At 38.2% G+C, this 12,252-nt stretch overlaps 1 protein-coding gene and 1 pseudogene across 1 annotated transcript in view; one reads left to right on the top strand and one right to left on the bottom strand.

The window, feature by feature from the left end:
• Positions 1–12,252, top strand: part of Gab2 (GRB2 associated binding protein 2) — a 147,005-nt gene that overhangs the window by 73,376 nt on the left and 61,377 nt on the right. The gene's annotated exons all lie outside the window — the stretch shown is intronic.
• LOC127191698 (40S ribosomal protein S24-like) lies at positions 9,729–10,184 on the bottom strand (annotated as a pseudogene).

A 12,252-nucleotide genomic window follows, 5' to 3' on the forward strand; every position in this document is an offset into this window, starting at 1 on the left:
GAGCCACACTTCAAAAAGGGTGAAGTGAATCAGATAGTAATTTCTTCTAAATTACAAAAATTGGCTATTTTTAGTATTTTTCCCATTTCTCATTTTCAGTTTTCCAAGCTTAAAACTTACAAGAGCTCAGTTGCTTGCAGGTTCTTTCCCTCAGATTCCATTTCTGATGTATCACTAAGACCTAATTCCTCAGGAATTCTCAAATCCTCCTTTCTTCATCGCTGCCCACTACTTTACTGAAGTGCCATCCCCTTGCCCAATACTTATATGACCCACTCTTAATTTCTCTCTATTCCCAGTGTCTCCCAACCCCCATCATATTTTCAATTATGTCCACAACATTTTACTGTAAAATATAGTATATATATGAAGATTGTGTAAAATATAATATGCCATAAAAGACCCATAATTGTCACTAGCAGCCAAGAAATTTTTCTCAGTTCAGTCTTACTGTACCAACTTTCTTCTTCCATTCAATTGTCATGATTTTTGTAGTCACCTTCTTGGTCTTATTTATAGTTTTTACAATAAATACATTTTTAGCAATATTGTTAATTTTGTTTTTGGACTATGTTTAAAATAAGTCATATTTTTCTTTTTTTTTTCTTTTTTTTCTTTTTTTTTATAAGTCATATTTTTCAATCTTGACTTCATAGTTTTGATATTCACTGTCTCTTTTGTGAGTAACTTTGTTCACTTTTTAAAAACCAAGATCTTAGCTGTTTCTTCTAGTCATGAAGATGCTAAGTTCAAAACTCGTTAATGTGGCACTATTCAAGACACTAAGTGACCTTATTTTATTCTTACTTAATTGCTATGGCATCTCTATCACATTCTTTCCTATAATACATCAAAAAAACTTGCCACTTCCAAAGAAGCCACATGTTCTTTTTCCTTAGTGCCTAAAGTATATACTTTCTTCTTTTCTTTCATCTTAGCATTTTCTTGACTCTCTTCTCAAGATAATATACTTAAGTCTCTGTTATATCTTTGATAGTTCTTTGAGCCCATTCTCTCCTTAGTTATTTTACTTTGCACTTTATATATTTGACATATATGCATGCAGAGGTCATAGGACAACTTACTGAAAGTCAGTTCCTTCTTGCTGTTTGGATCCCAGGATCAAAATAAGTATTCAGTCTTGGTAGCAAGCTCCTCTTGAGCCATATCATCAATCCCTTTGGTTTTTGTTTGGTTGTTTTTAGTATTTTAGTTTTTAAATTTATTTCTGTCTTTTTATGTTGTTTTTTGTTCTCTCCTTAACCTTCACAGGATGTTTTATACTAGAATAACAAGTTGTTTATTGAGCTTGGCAAACCAGATTTGAGACTAGATAAATACTAAGTAGAAGTTCTATTTATACATGTTTCTTTCTTTCTTTCTTTCTTTCTTTCTTTCTTTCTTTCTTTCTTTCTTTCTTTCTTTCTTTCTCACTTAGCATAACAGATACTCAGCCCTATTGGTGAAGTCTTTAATGGTGGCATACTATCTTTAAAGCATCAGTGTAAAGGATGCAGACTACTTTGTCAGCATACACAGTCTTTCTAAAACCTGTCTTGGTCACGTTTCTGGCTGACATGAGCAGTCTATCAGGTGTTTGGTGTTTCTAAAGGGCTTTTCTCCTGTAGAAAAATATTGTCTGCTTATACTTTGTTTCATGTTTCATTTCAAACCTTTGAAAATTGATTTTTATTGCACAGTCAAATATTACTAAAAATTTGCCTAAATTTTGTTAAACAGCATAATTGCAGTTTGTCTAATTCCCTTGAATAATCCAGAAGTCTTAAATAATAAATATGCAAACACAATGATTGATGATCTGTTTGTGTTTTATGCTTAATCTCATTCTAAAATATCTACACCTGCATTATTTCTTCTTCCTATGTTCTCTTAGGGTAGTTACATTTATTGTGACATTTTCCCAAGATTTAAGTTGTGTGAATTTGAGTTTCCCAAATATATGACCAGAGGATAGCTTTAGTTGAATAAAAAGTGAAAGGAGTTTTTTCTCAAATTAGCAAAGCCATGGGGTCAGATAGTAAGCTGATCAATCTTTGGTAGGGGCATGGAGCTTGGTTTCTTTCTTGAGATGATTGAAGCCTGTGGTATTGCTTATGACACTGAGCTTCTTCTCTGGGTAAGCTTCTTGTTATATTAATCTGGTTCCTGTGCTTCGTCTGTACTTTAGTTTCTTACCTGCAAATGAAAAACTCCTTTAGTCTTTTACTTGGCCAGAGTCATAAAACACTGTCTAGTCATGGTAGTATCATGACCTGAATGTTAATGTTACTCAGAAATTACTGTGCCTCAAAACAAGAAAGACAGAAATATCAAAATATGATCTAGAACTTACTAGAAAATGAAGAGTCTGGGCTGGTGAGATGGCTTAATAGGAAAGGTACATGCTACCAAGCCTAAGGACATAAATTCAATCCCCAAGTGGGAAAAGAGAATTGACTCCTGCAGCTGATACTCTGGCTTCCACACATGTGATATGGGCACACATACATTTACATAAAATAAATTAAAATGTAAAAATTTAATTTTAAAAAGATGAGCATAAATTATCAGATTCTTCTAAATACCAGACCTTCTAAATCAGAAATGCTGGGAATGGGGCCCAGAAATCTGTGTTGTAGAAAGAAGTGTAGGTAATTCTGATCCATGCTAAAATGTAATAAATATATCTAGGAAATGAAAGAATGGTTCATTAGTTTAGCCTACCTTCCAAGCTAACATGTTACCCTGAAGCACACTTTTGAACTTAGTGTAGAGGCTAGTGTACCTGAATGCCAGTGGTTTTTTATTGCTGTTTTATTGCCTCTTATGTGTGATCCTTAGTACTAACACATATTTTGTCCTTACGTATTTCCCCTTTATTGATTCTGTCTCTGCATATACAGATAGAAATAGGTACATCTCCATATTGTTTATCAGCTATGTTGCTTACTAGGAGAAAATACCCAGCATATTGGCTCATGTTCTCATAAAAATCAATTGAAAACATTACCTGTTATTTGCATTAATATGGATTCTTGAGAGAAATGAACTAATAGGATGGATAACTAGATGAGGTGGAGAGGTAAAACAGAACTAACTTTAGGAACTGACTCATACAGTTATGCACGTTAAGATGTCCCATGACATGTTATCTATAGTATGGAGAACTAGGGAAACAGATACTTAGTTTAGTCATAGTTACAATGTCCAAGGGCACAGAGGGAACCCTATGTCTCAGAACTGGAATGCCTAGAAATGAAATATTGTCTAAAAACTGAATTTAGACTCTGATAATTATTCAGCCACAGCCTGCAGTCACATATAACCAAAGAAAGCTTGAAATAAAGCTTTCTTGACATGAAAATGCCCCAGTGTTGTACTTCCTGAAGTTATCAGCATCTTCCTCTGTGTACAGACAACTCTGCATCAGTGAAGCAGCCAACAGTAGACTGCGAAGTTATAAAGAATGTTTCCGTTGAGCTAAACATGTAGCTCAACAACTAAGAGCACTGACTGCTCTTCCAGAGCAGAATGGCTTCCCAGCACCCACACAGCAGCTAGCAGCCATCCGTAAGTTCAGTTACAAGGATATCCATGGCCTCTGCTAAACTCTTCAAGCATTGTATGCAAATGGTAGACAGACATACAGGGAGGCAAAACACACACAAAATTTAAAAAGAGACAACAAAGGCTTCAGAGCAAACAGAATTTTTCCCTCTTCACTGGAACACCCTCTTCCCCTGCCTAAAAATTCAGAATTCACTCCTATCTAAAATCTTGATCTGCTATCAATCTTATGACTTACAGTCTGTATACATTGGATAGAACACTGCTAGGAATTTTTGCAGTTTAAGTGGCATGTCTGGCTGGCTGTGATGGCTCACATCTGTAATCAGCATGTAGAAGGTTGAGACAGGAGGATTGTTGTGAGTTGACAGCAACCTGGGATACAAAATTAGAGCATGTCTCAAAAGTAGCATGGAGGGTTGGAGAACATGGGGCAGAGTTCTTGCTCTCATTTTCTCTCTCTCTCTCTCTCTCTCTCTCTCTCTCTCTCTCTCTCTCTCTCTCTCTCTCTCTGTCTATCTACCTATCTATCTATCTCTCTCGCTCTATCTATCTATCTATCTATCTATCTCTTTATTGCTCTCGCTCTCACTCAGTGAAACATGGTCTGGTAAAAGAAAGCTCTTGCGTTCTTGCCTCAGCTCTACCATACACTTTCATAATATTTTCTAGTCTGTGGTCTGCAAGAGGATGAAGATATTCCCCTTCTTGTCTCTAACATAAAGAAAATTTGAAAATACAAACAAGGGTGCTATTCGGAAAGGACATCAGAGCTAAGCACTCCATTTGTACTATCTTAGCTCTTGCTTCATGTGCTTCATGTGGGGAAAGAAAGACTCAGTACCCACCTTTCCTCTGAGAAGAAGGAAAGCTGCCAGACATTTGAGTAGCCTCTTGGAGGATTCATAGGATTCTGACAGAGATCCTCACAAAGAAATAAAGATGCAGGGCTTGTTTTCACAAAGCTATTTGTTTTGCCTGTAGTCTTCGATGTTTAAAAACAGTGAGAAAAGACAGAAAACAACCCCAGGAAGCATTTTGGAGCCAAGTGAAAAGCACCTAGAGTGCTTTTCTCAGCAGCTGAGGTTTGGTGCTGTAGGCTGTTATTTCCCAAACTTTGCATCACACCACACCAGGAAAATAATATTGTAATGTCAGCGGCAGGTACCAGGTGGCCAGAGGTGACTGACCCACAGGGCTAAAGGAATAAAAAGCATTTAATAGCTTGGCACATTGTCAGTGAAAAGTGCTGTGAGGCAGCAGGGTTAACAAACTTGAAGTTTTTCCTTTCTTCTCTCCAGAGCCTCTGTGTATGTCTGATGTGAGTTTAACCCTTTGGATTCTGCACTGAGAGTTGCAGAATGGGTCAGCCTCTCACCACATGTTATATAGACACTAAAAAGATAATGGATAAGTAGTTTCCAGTGACTAGGAGAAGGAGAATTGGAGAGTGATTAGTTATTCATGGGTTTTCTTTGGGTGAGCAGTGATGAAATGTTCTGGAGTTAAGTAATAGAGATACTTGTATATTTGTGGATAATCAACAAAATTGTGAATTATACACTTTATTTTTATGGTACATGAAGTAAATTTTATGGTATATATATGAATTACATTTCATTTTATAAATAATAGGAAAATGTTATTTATAACTTTACTTAAATAAGTTTGGTAACATACAAAGTGAATACATTCTATGAAGGACATATTAAATCATGTATGGAAACACATATCTATCTAGAGGATTAAAGTTTAACACCAGTTTGGGATATATAGAGAGAAACTGTCTTAAGAAGTTAGCAAGAAGACTAACTGGAAAAGAAAGCACCTGCCACCAAGACTAATGAACAGCGTTCTATTTCTAGGACCCTCATGGTAGGAGAGAACTGACTGTCGTATGTTGCCCTGTGACTTCTGCATATGCACTGTGGCACACATGCCCCCCATTGTGGGCACATAAACACAAAATATAATTTTTAATGTTAAACAATAAAAAATATCAAAAGAGAGTAAAACTCTGAATAGCCTTATTTAAAATCTAAATAGCACTATTTAAGTGAAATTAATGGAAGTTTTAAAACTTCCATAAAGACATCTCCAGGCATGTATAGCTTCTCTGAATTCTAATCAACACTTAAGAAAGAAATCATTCCCAAAATAATGGAAACGAATGCAAAGGATCCAGAATAACCAAGCAGCTTTTTTAAAAACAAGAAGGCTGGAAGCCCAACCCTACTGAGTTGTAAAACTTGCTATAAAACTTAAGTAAGCAAGACATTGTGGTACTGACTTAAGTATACATAGAGAGAAAGACCAGTTGAACAGTGAAGTCTAGAAATAGATGTACATACATTTGATCAGTTAATTTTAATAAAAGTATAAAGGTAATTCTATAAGGAAGGAATATTTCTTTTTAACAAATGCTGCTGGAACAGCTGGATACAGAAGTGGGAGGACAAAGAACATGATCCTTTACATTCTCCACAAATCCACATCAGATAAGCATAAGGGTAAAGTTGTAAGACATATTAAAAATATAAAGCAGAAAATCTTTGAGGCAGAGAGATTCTTAGATAAGACAAGTAAGACACATAAAACCACAAACAGTAAAATATCTTGGTATAACTCTTACCAAGCAAGTCAAAGATGTGTATGACAAGAACTTCAAGTCTCTGAAGAAAAATTGAAGAAGATAACAGAAGATGGAAAGATCTCTCATATTTGTGGATAGGTAGGATTAACATAGTAAAAATTAGCCATCTTACCAAAAGCAATCTACAGATTCAAAACAATTCTCATCAGAATCCCAATACAATTCTTTACAGACCGTGAAAGAACAATCCTGAACTTCATTTGGAAAAATAAAACGCCCAGGATAGCTCAAATAATCCTGTATAATAAAAGAATTTCAGGAAGTATCACCATCCCTGATTTCAAGTTGTACTTCAAAGTAATAGTAATAAAAACCACATGATATTTGGCATAAAAACAGACAGGTTGATCAATGGAATCAAATTGAAGACCCAAAAGTAAACCCACACACCTATGAACACTTAATTTTTGACAATGAAGCCAAAAATATTCAATGAAAAAAAGCAAATATCTTCAGCAAATGGTGCTGGTCTAACTGGATATCTACATGTCGAAATGCAAATAGATTTATATTTATCACCCTGCACAAAACTCAATTCCAAGTGGATCAAAGACCTAAACATAAAACTGCATACATTCAATCTAATAGAAAAGAAATTGGGAATCAGCCTTGAACATATTGGCATAGGAGACAACTTCCTGAATAGAACACCAACAACTCAGGCACTTAGATCAACAATTAATAAATGGGACTTCATAAAACTGAAAAACTTCTGCAAAAAAGGACACCGTCAATTGGACAAAGTGGCAGCCTTCAGAATGAGAAAAGATCTTCACCAACCCTACTTCTGACAGAGGGCTGATATCCAAAATATATAAAGAACACAAGGAATTAGAGACCAATAAACGAAATAACCCAATTATAAAATGGGGCACAGAGCTAAACAGAAAATTATTTTTTAATTAATTTATTTATTCACTTTACATTCTGATTGTAGCTTCCTCCCCATCTTACCTTCCCTCCCTCATCCACCATCCCCCCTCTCCTGTTCCTCAGAGAAGGGAAGCTCTCCCACAAACCCACCCCACCTCATCAAGTTACATCAGGACTGAGCATGTCCTCTTCCCCTGTGCCTGGTGAGGCAGCCCCACCAGGAAGAAGTGATCAAAAAGCAGGGAACAGAGTCCATGTCAGAGACAGTTCCTGCTCCCCTTGCTAGAGAGCCCACATAAAACCTGAGGTACCTCTGTGCTATATCTATGTAGGGGGCCTAGGTCTAGTCTATGCAGGGTCCTTGCTTGGTACTTCAACTTCCTCAAGCCCCTCTGGGCTCTGGTTAGTTGGCTCTGTTGGTCTTGTTGTGAAGCTCCTGTCACCTCCAGGTCCTTTTATCCTCCCCTCTAACCCCCACTTGCGCCAGATTCCCTACACTATCCAATGTTTGCCTGTTAGTCTTAGCATCTGTTTTGATCCATTGCTGGGTGGAACCTCTCAGGGAACAGCTATGCTAGTCCTGTATGCAAGCCTAGCAGAGTATCGTTAAGTGTCAGGGTTGGCTCTCTCCCATGGGGTGGGTCTCAGATTGGACCAGGCATTGGTTGGGCATTCCCTCAATCTCTGCTCCATCTTTATCCCTGCATATCTCATAGGCAGGGTAAATTTTGGGTCGAAGTTCTTGTGGGTAGGTGGGTGTTCCCTTCCCTCCACTGGAGTCATATCTAGTTAGAAGATGTCCTCTTCAGTCTCCAGGACCTCTGCTACTAGGAGTCTCCCCCATATCCTCCCAGAAGCCTACTTTGTCTTAGGTCTCCAGCTTGTCGCAAAGATGCCTCTGCCCACAGTTTCTTTTCCCTCTACGGACCTTCTGTTCTCTGGTCCCCACTCTCCCCAGATCTGATCACCCTCTTTTCTCTTTGCACTCTCTCTCCTACCTTGTTCCCTCTCTTCAACTGCTTCCACTATCTATTCTGTTTCCCCTTCTGAATGAGATTTAAGCATCCTCTTTTGTGTCCTCCTTGTTATATCTTCTTTGGGTCTGTGAATTGTAGTATGTTTATCCTGTAATATATGACTAAACTCTGCTTATGAGGGAGTATATACAATGTGTGTCTTTTTTGGGTCTGGGTTAACATATTCAGGATGATCATTTCTAGTTCCATCCATTTTCCTGTAAATTTTATGATTTCATTGTTTTTAACAATTGAGTAGTATCCCATTGTGTAAATGTACCAGAGTTTCTTTATCCATTCTTCAGTTGAGGGACATCTAGGTTGTTTCCAGATTCTGGCTATTATGAATAAATCTTCTGTGACTATAGTTGAGCAATTGTCCTTGTTGTACGGTAGAGCATCTTTTGGGTTTGTGCCCAGGAGTGGTATAGCTGGGTCTTGAGGTGGAGCTATTCCCAATTTTCTGAGAAAGCTCCAGATTGGTTTCCAAAGTGGTTGTACAAATTTGCACTCTCACCAACAGTGGAGTGTTCCTCTTTCTCTACATTCTCGCCAACATATGCTATCACTTGAGTTTTTTATCTTAGCCATTCTGAAGGGTGTAAGATGGAATCTCAGAGTCATTTTGATTGCATTTCCCTGAGGATGCTGAGCATTTCTTTAAATGCTTGTCAGGCATTCAAGAATCCTCTGCTGAGACTTCTCTGTTTAGCGCTATACTCCATTTTTGATTGGATTATTTGGTTTGTTGATGTTCAATTTATTGAGTTCTTTATATATTTTAGATATTAGCTCTTTGTTGGATGTAGAATTGGGAAAGATCTTTTCCCAATCTGTAAACAGCTGTTTCATTCTATTGATAGTGTCCTCTGCCTTACAGAGACTTGAAGTGCCAAAGTGCGTTGATATCCTTGGGAGGTCTCCCTTTCTCAGAGGAAGAAGGAAAGGGAGGTTGCGGGTAGAGAAGGGGAGAGGGAAGGACTAGGAGTAGATGAGGGATGGGAAGCTGGGATTGGGATGTAAATAAATAGTTTTTAAGAGTCCGTCCAGAAGCTCTTCCTTGCATAATTCAACCCTCATCTTTCCCTGTAGTCTTAGAGTGTCAGAAGTTAAACAGGCCAACCTTGGGTTTCACATAGATAAGCAAGCAAAGCCTGAGCAGGAAACTACTTTTCTTCCCAGGTTCATATTCTAGAAACAGAGCTAAAGGTAACCTAAACCTCCAAACTCTGATCCACTTATTCTCAGGACCACATTCCAGCAGTCATTGCTAACAAGTGTAAGGTTTCTGACAACAGTTGTTAAATATTCTGTACTAGATAATTTAAGGACTCTAGAGCTACTGAGTCTGAATCTATACTGGGACTGAGAACCTAGCATGCCTACTTGCATTTTGAGTAGGTCTCTTCATTGATTCTGATTCACACCAAATTTGAAATACCGCTATTGAAGACACTGCACTAATGAAAGTATTGCGACAAGGCTAGAACATAATCACATAGTACTTAAGAAAATATGGAGCCTGATTTGTGAGGCTTTGATACAAGAAGTCTTTGTTCCCAAAGGAACTATTTAGCTGTTTGGTTTTTTGTTTGTTTGTTTGTTTGTTTGTTTTTTTAGTTTATTTGTCCTCTTAGAAATGTGCACATCGCAGCAGATCAAGTCATGACAGATTTACTCCTTTGGCTTTTTGCCCGCACCAACATTGGCCTTTGCAGTCCCTCTGACCTTCTTCATTCTGTTTTTGCGGGTTTTGGGCTGTTTTCAGGGGGTCATTTTCTTCTCATAAAGGCCATGTCTTGTAGGTCTGTGTTTAGGCTTACCTTCTTCGCATAATCTAAAGAATCATAGGTCATGCCAAAGCTGGTCATCTTGCCACCACCAAAGTAAGTTCTGTATCCAAATACAAAGATGACATCTGGTGTGGTTCTGTGCATTTCGGTCAGCTTTTCCCGAGTTTCTGTCTTTGGTACTGTTGCCTTCCCAGGGTGAAGGACATCGATGGCCATCTGTTTCCTCTGAAGCAGAGGGTTCATCGTGAACTTCCTGGTCCAGGTCATCGCTGTGTCGTTCATGATGGCTACAGTTCCTGAGCTGAAGAGAAAGAAAAGAACTATTTAGCTGTTTTTTTTTAATTTATTTATTTAGTTATTTATTTATTTTACTTTTTTATTAATTTATTCATATTACATCTCGATTGTTAGCCCTTCCGCTGTTTCCCCCCATTCTATTTAGCTGTTTTTATGGACATAATTTGTCTGCCTTTATTTTACTTTGCCCACGTTTTCCTGGTAAGCTTTACTTAATTCAGTTTTTAAAATATGACTTAAATCAGATCATTCAAGGGCATGAAAAAGTGTCTCTGAACAGAATGACCTTTGTTTCTCCAAAAACTCAAACAACTGGCTCATGTGTTGCTTTGTCAATGGGAGAGTTAATTCCATTAATGGATTTGAGTCCTCTGCAGGAAGATTGACCTGTCTGTCAGGAATCAATGACCTAGAATGCAGTGTAATTACTGATAGAAGGCTCTTTGTTTTCCCAGATGTGATCTACTCTCCCCTCACATGTCACATTCATCTTGGCTTTTTGATATGGTAGGGGCAAAAATGGATAGGATGCACCATGATAGCATGATGTCTCAGAAGACAGCTAGGGCTCTCTTCCTGGTTTAAAGTGGTAACAGCCCACCAAGTTGTTCAAGGTGGAAACTGGAGTTTTCTATATCCTTCTTCTGTATCCCCCATATTCAGTTCACTCCCAGAATTAGGCATAGCAGTCTCTGAAATCTATCTTGGATTTATGTACATACTGCCACTACTGGTCCAAATTGCTGTTATTTCCCCATTAGTAGTTTATCTAAGAATACCTACATTCTGTCCCTACTTCAGTTGCTACAGCCAGGGTGACCATTCACAATTGTAGATAGGAAAATTATTATGGCCTCACATTGTATAAATTTCTAAGTATATGTATTAAAATGTGAAAATTCCCCCATAGCTTTTGTCTTACATATTCATTCCACTCAATGGAAGCTATTAGTTCTATTTTGGAGTACTATTTTGTAAAGCATGTATATATGTTATAACACATACATATGTGTTTATGGAAACATAAGGTATTTAATATAAACAGCAATTATACTGCATCACTCTAAAGCAGGCACCTTAAATTGCCAACATATCAATGTATTAATTATGCCCCTAGTGAGGGGTTGTGGTCTATTTAAGATTAAAATCCAAACTTTATAAATGGCATAGAGGGCCTCTGCACCTTCCTCTTCTCTTCCTCATACAGCCCTTTGCTTACTCACCTGTATTCCAGCCATGCCCTTCAGTCTGTTTCTCCATGAGCCAAGCTTTCTTTTTCTTCAGTGCCTTTGCACATGTTATTCCCTTATACCTAGGCTGTTCCCTAAGCTACATGACTGTGCAGAACTGTCCTGGGTCCTTCAAAACACACATACTCTACCATACCAAGCATTTTTAAATATTTTATTAAATTTATTTATATTACATATCAATTGTTATCCCATCCCTTGTATCCTCTCAGTCCTCCCTCCCTCCCACTTTCCCCCTACTCCCTTCCCCTATGTCTGTGTCTGAGAGGGACCTCCTCCCCTTGTATATGCTCATAGGGTATCAAGTCTCTTCTTGGTAGCCTGCTTATCCTTCCTCTGAGTGCCACCAGGCCTCCCCATCAAAGGGACGTGGTCAAATATGGGGCACCAGAGTTCGTGTGGAAGTCAGTCCCCACTCTCCACTCAACTGTGGAGAATGTCCTGTCCATCTGAGTAGGGGTTCAAAGCTTACTGCCCATATTGTCCTTGGCTGGTGCCATAGTTTGAGCAGGACCCCTGGGCCTGGATCGGGACATCATAATGTTCTTCTTGTAGGTTTCTAGGACTCTCTAGATCCTTCCATTTCCCCATTATCCCATGCTTCTCTCACCTAAAGTCCCAGTAGGATGTCCTCCCCTCTAAGCCACTTTCCTGGTAAGTGAAGACTTTCATGGGACATGCCCCTTGGGCTAGTATCCAGATATAAGTGAGTACCATTTGACTCTTTCTGCTTCTGGGTTAACTCACTCATTATGATCATTTCTAGTTCAATCCATTTGTCCACAGATTTCTGGATTTCCTTG

The sequence above is a fragment of the Acomys russatus genome, chromosome 7 (assembly GCF_903995435.1).
Source record: "Acomys russatus chromosome 7, mAcoRus1.1, whole genome shotgun sequence".
NCBI classification, from domain to species: domain Eukaryota; kingdom Metazoa; phylum Chordata; class Mammalia; order Rodentia; family Muridae; genus Acomys; species Acomys russatus.